The sequence below is a fragment of the Uloborus diversus genome, chromosome 1, assembly GCF_026930045.1.
Source record: "Uloborus diversus isolate 005 chromosome 1, Udiv.v.3.1, whole genome shotgun sequence".
In the NCBI taxonomy this organism is placed as follows: domain Eukaryota; kingdom Metazoa; phylum Arthropoda; class Arachnida; order Araneae; family Uloboridae; genus Uloborus; species Uloborus diversus.
Window position 1 is genome coordinate 35,440,183 of NC_072731.1, and position 17,502 is coordinate 35,457,684.

A 17,502-nucleotide genomic window follows, 5' to 3' on the forward strand; every position below is an offset into this window, starting at 1 on the left:
ACTAAAGACCTCACTAACTTTATTTCGGATAGACAAAAGATAAAAAGAATAACAAAAATTAGACGCATTAAAAAAAAAAAAAAAGAAAGAAAACTTTTGTTAAGGAAACCTTTCAAAATTTATTTAATTACTAGCTGCGTGCCCGGCGTTGCACGGGCTACCTAAAAAATGTAAGAGCAGTCCAGTTGATGCTTTTGTAGTACACTGACACTAGTTTCTAACGCGTTAAGGAATAAATAAATGCGCGTAAAGCAAGGTTTGCAAAACACCAGTAAAACATATTTTTGCCAAAACACCTCATCAACGTTAATAATCGTTATCAATGATACAAGTTATGAGTACATTTTCAGTCAGCACAAAAGGGGAAAATATATGCATTATCAACTATAATCTTTACTCACGTTAAACTGAATTACATCTGATAGACTATATCGGAAATATTTATGCACAATAACAATCCGCTTTTTACATAAAATAGTCTACTACCCGGCGTTGCCCGGGTGTTTATTAATGCAACATACCACTCAGATAAATATTTGGATGGATTCCATCCACATGGTCGTACAAGAATTACATCAATCCGTTTTCCAGGTACAAACCCTCAAAGAACTCAAATAACTTGTAAATCACTCATTTACTTTACGACGTGCACGGTCCTCCTCGAAAATGAAAGTTATGTCATGTGACGCGTATTTAACAATCAGGCTTGAACCAAAAAAAAAAAAAGTCAGTGAAATTTTGTGGCAGATTGCGGAAAACCCCCATAAAGTAAACATTTTAAATCCCCTGATTACAGGAAAAGCCTCAAAACAAAAACAAGAATTTTACCTGTTCATATTCGAGAAAAAGAAATGGCAACAGATCTTTCATCTCAATGATTTTCTTCACGCTGTAAATTTTAATAAAAGCGTTCATCCGGAAAGTTGAGTTGAAGCACTGAATAATAATTTGAATGGAGGAAAGCCTTCGAAAAACAGGGATTTGATTTTGAAATCTAAGAGTCATAATTAATAGTTTTTAATTGATATCTCCGCTAATTATTATCGGAGGATTATGTTAAATAGCCAAACATGAAGACGGGAAGATGACGAATCCATCGATACCTGGTTCGATGGTCAGTTCACTGTCGTTCGGGAGAAGAAGCTTGGACATAGATAGATAGATAGATAGATAGATACTCAGATTTTATATGTATAAGATGGCACAACCATTTTCGGTCAGTTTAAGTATAAATGACTAGCGAACAAAGGTGTAGCATGCTATAAAGTTGTCTAAAAGTAAAGAAAATATTATTTATTTCGTACAACCATCTATGCATACTTTTCTCTGCCTTACTCCATCTTTTATCGAGGCGCCTTAAGTTTTGCCACACGAAGGGTCCGCTTAGCAAGCCCTCTGTACGGCTGTGCTTGGCGTCTGGTAAAACCCTTTTGAGGCTAGTGTATGCAAATGGTTAACTTTTGCACAAAAATGGTTTGATAACATTTCTTTCTTAATATTAGAAGTAACATTTTTCCTAATTTTAAATGAGGTTCGTATGAACCTCATTTAAAATTAGGAAAATTACCTACAGTTTTTTTTAATTGCATTATGTATAAATTTACAACTGGAAAGTCGCACAATAAAATTTGGAAATATTTTAAGCAAAACTCATTATTTTCCGAAGAGAATAACCAGTAATATTATTTATTGCTTTGTACAACATTTATGGTCACTGCTGCTGGGAACTGGTCAACAAGAACTGCTTACAATTAAAATGAATCATTAAATAATCGTGTTGACAGAGGCCTTTTCCCGTTCTTATGATTAGGAGGAGGGGGGGGGGGGGAGATGGAGAATTATGTTGATGACTCATGGCATTATTCCTTTTCATTCCTGTTTATGGACTGGTGAACAAAACTGTCTTCCTTAGATATTTTATCAAACGAAATATATGCTGTTGTCTGATGAAGAAAGTATGCTGAATTTGATATGATTGAATAACTGCTGTGTTTTTTACTGTTGATGAGAAGGGACCTTCACAGAAATTTATTTTCCAAATATGGACAAAATAATCTTTGATTCAATGGGCATTGGGCATCTCGCTTAATGACCACCATAGCGACAAACTGACTCCGGATTCAAAGTATTGTTTTTGTCGTTGCGATATGCCGCTAAGTTGGCGGCAAAAACTTAGCGCCCGAAAGCTTGACGATGTATCTGTAAGTGGTCGCCAATTTATGACTTATGACATTATTTTATATTGCATTGAAACTAGGACCAACTGACTTCCACAAACTTGTTTACTGGACCCCACTCAGAGTCAACATGCAAAATTTAAACCTTCTATCCACTGCAAACCGTTTTTGAGTTATGCGAAATACATACGTACGTTAATACACACGCTCAGTCACGGGAAAACTTGTTATAATTAACTCGGGGATGGTCAAGATTGATATTTTGATGGTCCATAAGTTTATAGGTACAGTAGTGTGCGAATTAATATGAACACGACAAAAATTACACAATTTTGTTTTTGTCTCGTGATTGGCAACACTTTTAAGTCAGTACAACCGCCATTTTGTTTTGTCAATGTGTCAGTCAGTTAGTGGTATGACATATCACGCTACGGACGCTGTGCATTTTATTTTTATTTTTTGCAAAATATTGGTTTTTGTGACGTTAGTCTGCACAGATGTATTATAACTTGCTTTTGAAAATGGATATTACTCCAAAAATGCGAACTAAGATCGTTACTTTGCATGAACACACATCCATGACTCAAAGAGACATTGCCAAGGAGGGTAATGTGAGTTTGGGAGCTGTCAATAAAATTTTAAAGCAAAAAAGAGATTTTGGGACGATTTAGGTGAACATAAAAGGAAAATGTGGGAGAAAAAGAAAAACAAGAGCAAAGATGAAGCTTTTTTGATAAGGGAAAGTAAATTAAACCCTAGGAAAACCAGCCAGGAACTTCAGCAAGTTTTTGCACACGCAGATTTGTTGTCTTGCGATTCAGCCGTAAGAAAAACGTCTTATTGAAGGTAGAAGAATATCAATTAGACCTCAAAAGAAGCAGTTACTGACAGCTGCTATGATGAAAAATCGATTTGCTTGGGCAAAAAAATATGTTAGCTGGACTGTTGACAACTGGAGGAAAGATTTATTTTCAGACGAGAACCATTTTTTGATACAACGGCAACGATCTCGTTACGTCAGAAGTAGTGTCAACGAAAAACTCACAATGGCACATGTTGATCAAACAGTGAAACATCCGTCAAAGAAGATGTTTTGGAGCCATTTTTCTTATGAAGGTACCCCGGATGCCTTGTGCCAATTCGAAGGTATGATGAACTCCCAAAAATTTTGAGACTTGTTAGACCAGAGATTGAAAGTGGAACTCGAAAAAGTTGATGTAAGCAATGAAGCAATCTTTCAGCAAGACTCGGCTCCGTGTCACGTGTCCAAGATCATGCGGAAATTTTTCAAGGAGAAAAAAATTTCATGCCTATAATGGCCAGGAAATTCTCTGCATATTAATCCTATAGAAAATTTGTGAGCTATAGTGAAAGCTAGGCTTCGCAAAATTGATTGCACCTCACAAACAAAATTGATAGAAGCTGTTATCCAGATATGATTTGGAAATCAGCAAATATCAGAAAACTGTAAGAAACTTGTTGATTCCATGTCAAAACGTGTTCAAGACATTAGAAAGGTCAAGGGGTGACACATTTCATATTAAAATAATAAATATGTAATATTTTTTTGATTAAAGAAATACATAAACGATAAATGCGTGTTTTCATTGTGTTCACATTAATTCGCACACTACTGTATATATGCACGTGCAGACGGGCCGATAAAATTACTCAACATTTATTTGGGGGTGAGTAAAATGGACATTTGTGCCTAAGTTTGAGTGAAACTTTTCTCGAGAACACATTACTTCTTGTACTGCGCACACGGAAGTAGTAAATAAGTTGATTCAATAAATATTGAAAAGGAAGATTGTTTTCAAATGAAATGTGGAAAATGATGCCGTGGGGGGTCTCTGTTCCTCCGAAATAGTTTTTGAAGTTTTGATCCGGTTCGAAGAGAGCCCTTTTTGTTGAACTGAAATAATAGGACACCTCAATACTGCCAGGCAGTCTTGCATAATATAGACGAACGCGCGAACGGTGTTCGCAGAAAAATTTTGGCTCTGCAGAAATTTTTTTCACTACTATTTATTGTTAATAAAAAAAAATGAAGAAATTTAAAAAAAAAACCATATTTTATTTGTTTCTTCCAAATCTTATATAGTTATTAATCTAAAAAATAATTATTTCTTGAAATTGCGATTATAGTACGCTAATTACTTAACAGACAAAGGAGTAAACGGTTGCAAGTCAAGTCGAGACCGCTCTTACTATGACTGTAATTATTTTACACAGCCTGGATCACGTAAGACGAAAATTACAGTACATAAAATAAACAACTTGACAGACTATAGAACAATCTCTCCCACTGTAAATTGAGTTCCAATGCGTTGGCGTAGAGAGAGGGGAGGAGCATTAATTTAAAACTTTTTAACAGGTAATATGCAGAAAATACGGTATTTATTTTTGCAGAAATACTTAATTTCAAACAAATAAGTAGTTATGTTGATATGTGTACAAAATCAAATATCTTCAAGTAATATTAGTAAGTTCAAGTAGTATAAAATTTTCAAGTAAAAAGCAGGTAGCTCATGTTTTATCAGATTTACATGAACTTTTTCACTGTAAAATGAAAATAATAATGATCATGCAATTGATATTGAGCAAAAAATAATAGTTTAAGCAGTTTTCTTCAGTTAGTGAAAAGTAAGCATGAACTATATGCTGGAGCAAAATAAAGCTCTTCACCCCCTTTTTTATATTTTTGTATAAATAAAGCATGAGTGAGTTATAATAGTTATTTGCAGAAAATTTTCCAGTTAGGATTTGTGTTCGCAGAAAGCTTTTCATTTTATCCAAGTCTGCTGCCAGGACACACCTCAATATGGTGTTTAATTTTTTATTTGAATAACTTTGAACAATTAGAATAGAACATTCATCTCTATAGAAAAACGAGATGATGTGTGCCTCACATGACTTCCTTTTACTTCAATTTAATGTCATTTTTCAATTATTGGTAATTTTAATGTGATTCAATAGTTAACTCTCTAAATATCACCAACAGTGACCAAATTGAAACCAGATTAGAAAAAAAAAAAAAAAAAAAAAAAAACCCCCGCCAAGTTGGCGACAAAACTTGGCGACGAAAAGACTGGTGACATATCGCCAAGTGTCCGCCAAATTGTAACACCACTTGAGTTTACATTGAAATTAACAATGATTTCCCCCCAAATAGGGCCAAAAGATCCCCTTGGAAACACCCGAATGCAACTAAAAGGCGAGGTGCACAACTATACCCCACTAGGAGTTTACGTACCGAATTTCAACTTTCTAGGACATACCGTTCTTGAGTTATGTGACATATATACGCAGATCCGCACATACATACGTACATACAGACGTAACGAGAAAACTCGTTGTAACTAAATCGGGAATCGTCAAAATGGATATTTCGCGTGTCTATACGTTCTTAGGCCCACGTGTAGGTCGTGTGGTATCCACGTGTGGTCGAGTCGAAAAAAAACCTCAACATTCTTTCGGGGTTGAGCAAAATGGAAATTAGGTCTATTTTTGAGTGAAATTTTTTTCGCGAATTAAATACCTCCTTCTTTGTGATTATTGTTTTGTAAGAATTGTTTTGTAACAAAACAAAATAATTCTTTTGAGCCGCGACCTTCGGGAAATTCGCTTTAGGTTTTTTTTTTGGACTGTTTTAGCGAAATTTTTTGAACAGTACAATTATTTTGAACACAGGATCCTGGGCGAAATTCAAATATTTTGCCTAAGACACAAATTGCGACTATTATTACGAAGGCGACGAATGAGCAAGTTAATGCCATTGTATATAAATTTTTCTTGTTTTTTAAATTTAATTTTCTAATTTATTTTGAAATCTTGTATTTGTTTGTTCATTTTTGTTGCAATTCAATATTTGTTGTTAGATTTTTTTTTCTTTACGTTTCTGTATTTTTGCATGAACTAGCGCACTTTATTAGTATCATAAATTATTAAATTAAAAGAGACTCTCAATTATTGGAGTACCTTGAAGATTGAGACACATTTCATTCACTTAAGCTGCCTCTTTCTATATATCGTGCTTAGAATGTCGCTTTGAATCTACTTCAGCAGAATCTTATTGTACGCGGAGCTGTTTATGATTTCGTTTTGAATAACAGATATTTGAACAGATTTTTCAAAAGTGTTTGAACGTGATGTAAATTATTTAACTTTATTCATTTCCTACTGAAATTGAAAGCTAATTATTTTCTTTAGCTCGATCTTTTGTGATGTAAATGTTTTCAGTTAAAATTTCTTAAAATCAAATTTATAAGTGAGATTGGTTTTGGTGTGTTTGTTTACAACTTAGTGGATTTTTGATTAAATTTATTAAGTACTTTTTGTGGTTTACTGTTTCATCAACATAATGTTTGCACATACTTTATTTAGAAAAAAATCAGGGTTTTCAATGTAAAAAATTAAAACAGCTAGATGGATTTCGAATGAAAATTTTTAGGGAAATAACGAATTGTTATGTGATTTTTTTTATGAAATTTGATGAAGTTTATTTTCTATAATGTGTGAATTTTCACACTTTGCCGTTCGATGCTAATTATTTTCTGATTAAAGTATCAGTTGAGAGTAAAAATATTGCTCGTATGTACTACCTCCTAGCGAGTACGCCGTTTGAGAGAACGAAATCGATTTTTGAAGACTGGTATTGTAAAGTATTTGTTCAAACACTAAGTAGACGAGCCGAGCCAAAGGGATAATAAAGGCTATAGTTGAATCGATTATTTCAGAATGTTCATAAGTGCCACTAATGCAACTTTTCAGGAATCAATAAAAAGTGATTATTTCATTCAGAAATGAACTAAATTCTACGAAATTTTTTATGACTAATCTAGCCACAATTAGGATCATTACCTCACCTAAAATTACGTTTCATTTCGTCACTGAAATTAATTAGTTTTTTTTTAAACATTTGACTTATGCCCTTTCTGCTATAAATATCCTGAAAGACTAGTTTAGAGTGATGAAAATATAAATCAAGTGAAACAGATTTGTTTCAAACTGATTTATGACAGTAAAAAATAATATAACAAAGGGACAGAAATAATTAGTGACGTCCGTATTCATAAATTCATTATTTTAAGAAAATACATCGTGTATTTTCCCCTTTCTCTCGTCTTGTTTTTGTTAAAAAATAAAGTCTAATGTAAAAAAAAAAAAAAAAAAGAGAGAGAGAGAGAGAGAGAGAGAGAGATACAAAAACTAACTGAGGCAAAAAAGCAAACCGGTTCACATGTGTATAAAACTATATTCATATTCATCAAATATATCCTCCATAGAAATCTTCTTTTTCTATCCTTCTCTTGTCTAGCTTTGTGTACCAAGTTCGATGTACATATTAGTATGACTATGTTCAAAATTGCACTGAATAATCATCCCGATATCTGTTATTTATTCCTACGACATGAATATTTCCCTTAATGCTCCATAGTGGCAAAGGTAGTTCAGCCAACAAGCGTTACTTTGCAATATTCTCTTGAAAACAGTCTATAAAATAGCTAGCCTGAAACCGTTCCGTTGATGTTCTATCGAATATTTAAACATCATGAATGTTAATAATTAAAAACATTTGTCGCTCAGTAGTATCTTTTTCCAAAATCCCAATTTGAGAGATAAGTCTTCTTAAAAATGAAAGGCACCTGTTTTATCAGTTACAGATTTCATTGTTTTCTACAGATTTGACGGTGAATCTTGATGTAGTTTCAGAATTGCACTTATAAGAGATTGGATTTCACATGGTAATAATTTGTCACATCTGTTTATCATTCATTTTACTGTCCCTAAATCTCGGTCGCAAAGGACAAACGAATGTTCTCTCATAGGAAATTCATCAGCAATCTTGTCAAATTTCTGCAGTGTTATTTTGTAGAAAAAATCTCCTGCAGTGTTGTTCTTATTTTGACCAGCGTATATCTCTGAAAACATGCAGTTTTTTCGCAGTTTCTTAAGTGATGTTAATAAAATCCCTGGGAAATAAGTGAATTTCATTCCGATTCCGTGATTTCGAACCTCCTCCCCCGAAACTAACGAACCTACCCTAACCGTAATAATGCTAGATCAAAGGAGTTATTTGTTTTTACGTCATTACACCAAAAAATCTAGTTCTTCTATAATCTCTCCAAATATTCACATTGGGTCTTACAATTCCTTCGGTCGCGTTTTGTTTAGTGCAGAAAGGGCATAAGTCCGTGACTTATGCCCTTTCTGCACTGAACGAAAAATGTGACCCCTAAATAAAGTGCTTTGTTGTACAAGGATTGACTTCCCTGCTACACTAGTCGATCTCTCTGCATACGGGAGGAATAGGATAAATATAGGAAAACCACAGCTAACTCAATTTTGAAAAAAAAAAAAAAAAAAAGTGACTTATGCCCTTTCTGAAACAATCGATTCGGCTAAGCTTCTTAGATGATCCTAGATCAGAAATCCGACAGCGCCATCTGTTGCCCGTCAACAGAACTATTTTTGGTTCGTTGTCAGACAAAACCCAACTACCGTCCGTTTAGTGCAAACCGCATCTCTTTATTCGTTTTCGAATTATTTATTTTTAAAGTTGGTCTTGGCTTTTGGATCACCCGATATATATATATATATATATATATATATATATATATATATATATATATATATATATATATATATATATATATATATATATATATATATACAGACACACATATATAAACACAGAAATTTGTTTATATCGTCACCTCAGAGCAGCAGTAAGACATCTAATCCCAGAAATAACACTGTATATAGATAACAAGATATCTTACTGTTGCTCTGAGGCGGTGATATACATTCTGTATACGGACCTTCAACTAAACTAAACTAACCGTTCAACAAACGAATGATATATTCTCCTGTATTTGCATACGCAATTACAGTAATAAATGATGCCCATTTGACTAAAAGATTTGGTACTCTTCACCTTCAGCTGCAATCATTTATTTGTTCTCCTTTATTCCTTTACAGCTTCATTGAGAATGCAATTCCGTACTGCACATGATGAACCGTAATGGAAAATTGCCGTGAAATGGTTCTATTAGGATAGAACTCAAAGGTTAAGAGAAACTTGATATCTTCGAAAGGAATATAGATCAGCTTTTGCATCAGATAAGTTTACTGGATCGTTCGAAACTTTCAGAATTCAAATCACGGGGCTGGAGATATCCAGTTGAGTTGTTTCGAATTTAATGGAAATGTCGGCAGAATTTCTGATTTTTTTCCCATTTTAAATTGTTTTCTGTTTTTTTTTTTACGCTTGAGGATAAACTTTGCAATCAAATTAGGCTTCTTTGAATAGCTTTAAAAATATTTTAAATGATGTAGGGCATCCTACACAAAAATGAATTTCAAGGAAAAGCAACTATTTGAGCCCTTTCATGTCTTTTATAATCGTTAGATTTTGAATATTTATTGCTTGGTTTATTCTGACGAGAAAATGTTTAAATTTGTTTTGTATAATTTAGTTTTGCATTTTACCATTAGTTATATAACTTATTTGTACATAATGCGTATCAAATATCTATTAGCTGATTTATATTGCGCTCTCTGTTTAGGTATCGATTAGGGCTGGGCGATATACCGATATATCGTCATATATCGATATATAACTATTGTCACGGTAACGATATTTAGATTTCTATCCGTCCGATATATCGGTTGAAACAGAAATACGGGTCATAATTACGGAGAAATTGAAATACTGACTCAAAAATACATAACTTTTTATAGTTCTGTATGACGGATAAGGGCTTGAAATTTTAAGAAATTAACTGCATTCTTCAATAAGTTATTTTATTTTTAATTATAATACGAGGGAAAATTAACTACAGGGCCGCCGAAGGTCAAGGTGGATCCATTGTCAGATTGATCTCCATATCCCATCCCCCTAAAAAGTTATCAAGAGTGGGGCCCTTCTAAGGACCGCGACCCTAGTTTCTGGCAAGGCTGATATGGCCTCTCGTGAGGCCTGAAAAGTGAATGCGTGTTGGTTAAAAAAGCATCTTAATGCAACAATTAAAAATTAACCAATAAAGGTATCAACACGGTTCATAATTCTAATTAAACGTAAACCATTGATATTACGCTGAATAAAAGGTTTGCAAAATTTACTGAACAGAAATGTTTGTATTAAAAAGAAATGAAAAACCTAAAAAACCTAATGAGATAAAATAAAATACGTCGCCAACTCAATCATTTCCATCCGAGCTGTCGTATCAAAAAGAGCGCTACTCATTACTGAATGAAAATAGTAACTTTATATTTGATATTATAATAATAAGTAGTGATGTTCCGGATATCCGTATCCGCGGATATCCGAGGGAAAATAAAGATCTGTATCCGTTACTTTTTTGACGGATCTTAAACGGATCATTTCTATTCTAAAATTTTTTAAATATTTGAATAAAGACTCTTAAATTCCGTTTAAATTAGATTTTATTCCCTATTTAAATTATAAGGTATCATTTCAGCAGCCAGTTTGTACCCCCCCCCCCCTTGCAAAAAGGAAAGGGAAATACGTTTTATTAGTGTGTATCAGTGTGTCTTTTTCTGGCATCGTAGCTCCTAAACAGATGAACCGATTTTGATAGTTCATTTTTCGTTCAAAAGGTGACTTGATCGAAAGTGTTCTTAGCTTGACCTCGTTTTTGTAGAACTTTAATTACCGGAGGTATTAATTAAAAACCGATTTAAAACGTTTTTCACAATTATCGTAGTAAAAATTTACCCGTAAGTTAAAAATATTGGCTCTAATTGAAAGAACTAAGTTTTCTGCGTTTGATATTTATTTGAAACTTCTAACTTATGTAAGGTCGGAGCTATAATCTTGTTAAGTAAATTTTAAATGCAATTCTAAGTCTTGATACGTGTGATTGGTAGCGTTTTTATAGTTGGAAGGTAAGGAGAAAAAACTCAATGATTTAAAATGTTAACCTGCTGTCAGTTCATATTTGTTAACAAATGTGTGTTCTGACCCGCGAAATTCATGTTAATATGAGGTTGGCTCTCTGGGACATGTTTTGTTTTTTTAACGTTTAATTTAATATTAGTTTTTGTTATTGATTTGGAGTTTCTGTTATTCTTCATTTTTGTTTTTCTCGGCGTCCTTTAAACAAAGTGAGACTAAATTCTCTATTTACTGTTTGTAAAGTTGTTCCCGGCTCTTTATTTCGTCGGTCGGAGAAGTTCGGTGGAATGGGTCAGCGCTGCATTTATGGGGAAAATTATTTCTAGCCTGCCCAGTAGCAGCTTTAAACTCTTGCTCCTGTATCCTACATCTACCGAGCAAGCTAAAAATAATTTTTCACATTCCATCAAAGTATTAATGCAGCGCTGACCCATTCCTTCCAACTCTCCCTCAATTTTAACGGAGATTTTTTGATTTTTTTTAAAGAGTAAATCATAGTCTTGATTATATTTCTGCCGCAGTTGACATTTTTTGAAGAAACTGCTGATTATTCTGACGGGAATACCTTCCGTAATAAATTTTACACTTGGATAGTTGAATTGGGAAAAAAAAATTGAGATCCGTATCCGCGGATCTAGACACTGATGATCCGGATTCGGATCCGCGGATCTACTTTTTTAACGATCCGGCACATCACTAATAATAAGAGGGAAATTTTTTTATTCCGATCATAACACGGTAATCCAATTTTAAAGCGTTATCGCCGGCAACCCTGATTTGAACTTCTCGCCGGACATTACTGTTAATGCGCGGACATGTGTTTTTTGTGAAAGTTGTACGCATTAACATTAATGCGCGGACATAGTGTTTTTTGTGAAAGTTGTACGCATTAACGAAGATGGAATTGAGTTTTACCATTCACGGGCATTAAGTTCTTTGTGAAAAATCTACGCATTTTCGGAAGAGTAACAAGTACTATGATTGAAGAAGCTGAGCTTGTCGATTGATGACATTTATTGGATGGTTTACCAAGATTTTCTAAGACCGTCAAATGAAGATAAAAAGTAAGTACAATTTTTAAGCATTTTTTTTTATTTACTAATGTAACATAAATGAATAATATACATAATTCGTGGATTTTAAAAATTATGAAAATTTTATTGAAATAAAAAAATGTTTTAAAATTTATTTAAAAACGCCAAAAAAAAAAGAAGTTTACTGTATTAATTTTGATAGTATTCAGATTTTTCAAAAAAAAAAAAAAAAATTTTAATTTTCCCCCCGAAAATATTTAAGTTACATATCAAATTGCAGTGCATTTATAGCTGCATTCTTGAAAGATTTATTATTAGTATTTTACGTAATCTTACTCAACTAAAAAGTAAAAAGTCTTAAAGCAAAAGCTAATAAGTGACTAAAAACAAACTATTTAAGACATCAATACGAAATACAGTTCAAAGTACATTCAAATTATTGAGACTGCTCAAGTTGAAAGATTTAAACAAAATATTGAATTGAATGTTTAAAACTTTTTCGTTGCGAAGCATTTTTGTCATGCATTGAGCTATACCATTGAGCACGCCTCCCCCCCCCCCCCCCAGGAAAGTTTTGAATTAGAAATAATATTATATTTGGAAATGTTTTTTGTTATTTTTCGATCCCCCTCCCCCCAAGAATATACCGATATATAGAAAATATCGGTATTTGGAGAGCGATGCATCGCGGTATTAAAATTCTGATATCACCCAGTCCTAGTATCAATGCATTTATCTTCTGTAACTGGTTCGCTTTTTCTCTCCTTTCTTATGTACCGTCGACTCTCGATAACTCAAAGTCTTTATAACTCAAATATTCCTTTATCTTGCAGGTTTCTTTCATTCCCAAAATAATTTATTGTTTTTAATACAGAGTTGTTTCGATGTCTCGAATTTTACTCCATCTGAGTCGAATCTTTTACTAAGGACGCATACAAGGGAGGAACGATCGTCTTTCTCTTGGGGGACTCTGCACCTGCAGTTTTTCCGAACTGAAGTCCTGAAACGCAAGTGTAGGCTATCGTTGATGACGTTAAGGAGAGGAATAGAGACCGAATCTTCCCGGAAATTTTTTGGAATTGAAGCTTTTAAATGGGAGCTTCAGACAATCTTTTTTTTATCGATGTCAGGAGGATTAGTCTGTAGGCCCCCCTCAGGGCATTTTGCAACATTTAAGTCTTAAAGACGTGATTTTAGATATCTCAGATAGTGTTAGAGAAAATAATGGGTTCAGTGACTTTCCTCCGGTAATTTTTTTAAACTGAAGTGCCAAAAAGTGCAATTTTGGACAAACTTCGATATTGTTAGGGGATGGAGTTACGAAAAATTCCTCCGGAATTATTACGAAATGAAAGTTCTGAAATGAAATTTTAGAAAACCTCTTTAAACAGAAAAAATCGGGTCCCTCCTTGTTTAAATCACTATATTTTAGTTCTTTTAAATAAAATATTGTGGCAGCCTCCCCCTCCCAAGCATAAACAGTAAGGTGTCCGAAAAAAAAAAAAAAAAAAATCAAAAGCTGAAAGTCTCACCATCTAAAAAGTTCCCATGGTTGACATTAAACCACTGGTAAAATTGTATAACTCTACGAAAATATTCAGAGGTCCCCCAAGAATTTTGCCAAAAGGTCCCGAATTTAGCAACATTTCACTAGAACAAGGGATTACGTGCAAGAACACTCCCTACATCATTTTAAAATGTATGCCTTAGTTGCAAACAATTTATTAAAAAAAAAGGCACCTACTATTTTAACTGTAACCATATCACTGTAAAGTAATAGAGTTATTTCCCCCCCCCCCCCCCCAAAAAAAAAGGGATACGTAACTCTGATAAATATTTCTGAATAACATCTATCAGTAGTTGGAAAAATGATTATGTATGGCTCATTTAATCTGGAAATTGGGAAACATTTTCAATTTAGCTGGATTGTGGACGTTTGAAACAGTTTCGCGGAAGAAGCTGTAATGAGTAAGAGGTAGAAAACTTTAAGAGGACCATCAATCTTCCTTAGGGACTGATTATCTGACTAGGACCAGCCTAGCTCTGCCCAGAACCTGTTGCTGGTTGTATTTGAACATCCAAAGAAGAAAATACAGGTGCACACCATCAAGAAGAGATGTAATACAAAACTTCGTTTATTTTCATCTTACCGAGAAGCGCACAATCTAAGACAGTACTGTTCTAGTACATGATCACATTTTGCCATTTTGGGAAATCCAAACCGCCAAGAAGGCAAAAACAACATGTATCAAGGAAGGTCAAGGATTTTTACAAAAAGCAAGCAAACTTAATAAAGCATTGAAACAGAAACAATCCAAGAGATCAGGTGAATCAAAAGCCTGGATCAATATAAACTATGCCAACTTTAAACAACTCGTAAAAAATTATGAAGATAGGCATAGCCTCAAATAGTCAGCCTCAAATTGCTGCTAGATTCAAGAAAATTATGTATTGGTGCTTTAGATAAATGATTAACCATCGGTGAAAAAAGAGCAACAGAACAATCAGAAGAACTTGCTAAGCGATTGACAGTCTCATCCTCATCCACATCAGTTCATGTGCCAGCTCCTTCATCAGAAACATCCTTTTGAAATGAGTACAGACAACTTTTGAATCTTTGTCTTGATGGTTGAATAAATGTTAAAACTTCTATTCAAAAACCAGCTGCTCTTCATACGGGATGTTGGATAAACTGAGTGACTTATTCCTTAAAAATTATTTTTTTTTAAAAAAATTGAATGTTCAACTGCAAATACAAATGTGATGACAAGTAACAGGCTCAGAGCCCAGCTAGGCTGGTCCTAATCTGTTTGTTAGTCCCTAATGGAGATCAAAGGCCCTCTTAAAGCTATCTACCCCGTTACTCATAACAGCCTCTCTCGCTAAACTGTTCCTAGTGTCCACAACCCTACTAAAAGAAAAAATTTCCCGATTTCCAGATTAAATGAGCCATACATAATCATTTTTCCTACTACTGATAGATGTTGTTCAGAAATTTTAATCAGATTTAAGTATCCTCTTTTTATCACTAGCAGTTAATGGCATCAACATAGAATCCAAAGAGGAAAAAAATGGCTTTATTAGTTTACAGTGATATGGTTACAGTTAAAATAGTAGGTGCCTTTTTTTTAAATAAATTGATTGCAATGAAGGCATTAGTATATGTATAAATGGTTACATTTTAAAATGATGTAGGGGGTGTTAGTGCACGTAAACCCTTGTTCTAGTGAAAGGTTGCTAAATTCGGGACCTTTTGGAAAAATTCAACACTCTTGGGGGAACTCTAAATATTTTCGTACAGTTATAAAATTTTATCAGTGGTTTAATGTCCACCATAAAAAACTTTTTAGAAGGTGAGACTTTCAACTTTTGAAAGTTTTTTTTTTTTTTGGGGGGGGGGACACACCCTGATGGAACAGGTTAGTCTTGTATTGTAAATATCAAGTTTCATCAATGTTCCTGGAACGTCCACAGTAAATTCTCAAAATAACATCCGCCCACCACATTTTTTCCAAACGTAAGTTTTTATCCACAATGTGGGTTTGTTATATTAATGATTCTCGTCACCAATAGGGAATTTTCTTTATATTTCAGTTTCTGAAGGGTTTTTTTTTTCAGGACGTGACATTGTTTTTTTTTTCTTACCAGATCGCAGTTTTATTGGTACGCGCTCATTCCTTAGCTTTTTTATATCATGTTGGTATATTTTTGCCATTAATTAAGATATTTAAAATTCTTTCAAGCTAATGTGCCCATAACTAGTCAAATGAAAGTAAATGTTTTAGATATGGGCAGTATGTCTATAATTAGGTTTTCAGCCATTCTTACTGAAAATTATTGTTTAGAATTGATGATTAAACATAAGGTTAGTTTAGCTAACGATAAACATAAAATGCAGCAGTAGAATTGTTCTATTTATTTATTTTGTTTTTTTTATTGATTGATTTTTGTTGTTGTTCAGTCCAACCTATCAAAAGTGATCTGTCAATTATCCATATTTTAATTTTCATGTTGCTCGAATTAGTAAGTCAAGATACTTTAAATTTGATTATATTTTAAGAGAAATAAGTGTCTTAGTACTTTTTTCTGTGTTTCCTGAAAATATTTGAATTCAACTAGCATGACCAATTGACCATTACTAGTTTTTATTATATCCGTAACTAAGCGACTGGTCAAATCAGTGTATTCCGATTTATTTAAAAAAAATATGCATAAATCATAATTGGAAGTTTCTGAAAATATGACACATATAAAGTTCTAATACCGTTAGAATTAGTTGTTTTTTTCTGTGAACTAGAATTGTATTATTTGTGTACAAATTAAGACACAGCAAGCATGACCCTATCAACAGATTCATTAAGCTATTGCATCTTCCACAATGCGTCCAAGTATAGTAGCTCACTTTCATCTTGCAATAAATTTGTCGCACATTTCATTTTCTTTGATTTAACATATTCTATATTGGTTGCAGAAGAGTTAAGTATGATTTTCCCCATTCACTGTAATAGCCCGGGAGACGAAATTGATTTTCGCAATATTCCTCGAGCTCACAGCAACCGTTTCTGGGAAATAATCTTATGAATGAACTCGAAAACATCTTTTGAAATTTCTCGAGGAAATGTAAACGGATTTTTTCTCGAAATAGCGGGGCATTTCTGTTCTCTTTTGTTCAGGAAACTCGCGTTTCTTGTTGAAGCAGAATGTTGTCGCAGAAATGTGATGATATTCATGAATTGGGTGAGATGTTAAATGCGTACTGAAACACATATGTGCGGGACTCGTCGCGTGGGTATTTAAAATTCCACAGAGGAGCTAGTTCTTTCAGCAGTTTTAAAACTTAGAGGAAACGAAAATTTTGAATAACTATTGTTTCTCCATTAGAATCTAGAAAATCGCCCGTCAAGGTATGACGGGTGAAAATTGCTTCTACATTTGAACGAAGTAATTGCCTGTTTGGTGATATTTTGATAGTTTAAATTTTAACCCTAACTCCAGTAGATAGCGTTCATAGTTGACCACTTTTTCGTATCTTCATTCTTCTAGTCTTCACAGTAAAAAAGTTAAGTCGCCGGATTCAGTTCAGCCTAAAGATTAAAAAAGTCGGAAAAAAGCGAGAAAATTTCGGAAAAAAACGAAAAAAAACCATTTCCGAAGGAGTTTATTTTCACTTCGGAAAAATTGAAAAAATGAATTTTTTCAACTTTTTAGGAAGTTTTAGTTGAAATTTTCAGCAAAAAGCGATTAGAAATTTGTCATACTTAAATTCTAATGCAATTTCCTCCCCCACCCCCTCCTTGTACGTTAACATGCTGTCTAACTTTGGTAATGCAAGTTGTTGTATGGTAATATAATTTGCATATAGGTCAAA

At 33.6% G+C, this 17,502-nt stretch overlaps 1 protein-coding gene across 1 annotated transcript in view; it reads left to right on the forward strand.

Moving 5' to 3' along the window:
• The window catches only part of LOC129234349 (ninein-like protein), a 206,242-nt gene that overhangs the window by 94,345 nt on the left and 94,395 nt on the right, over window positions 1-17,502 (forward strand). The window lies entirely within an intron of this gene.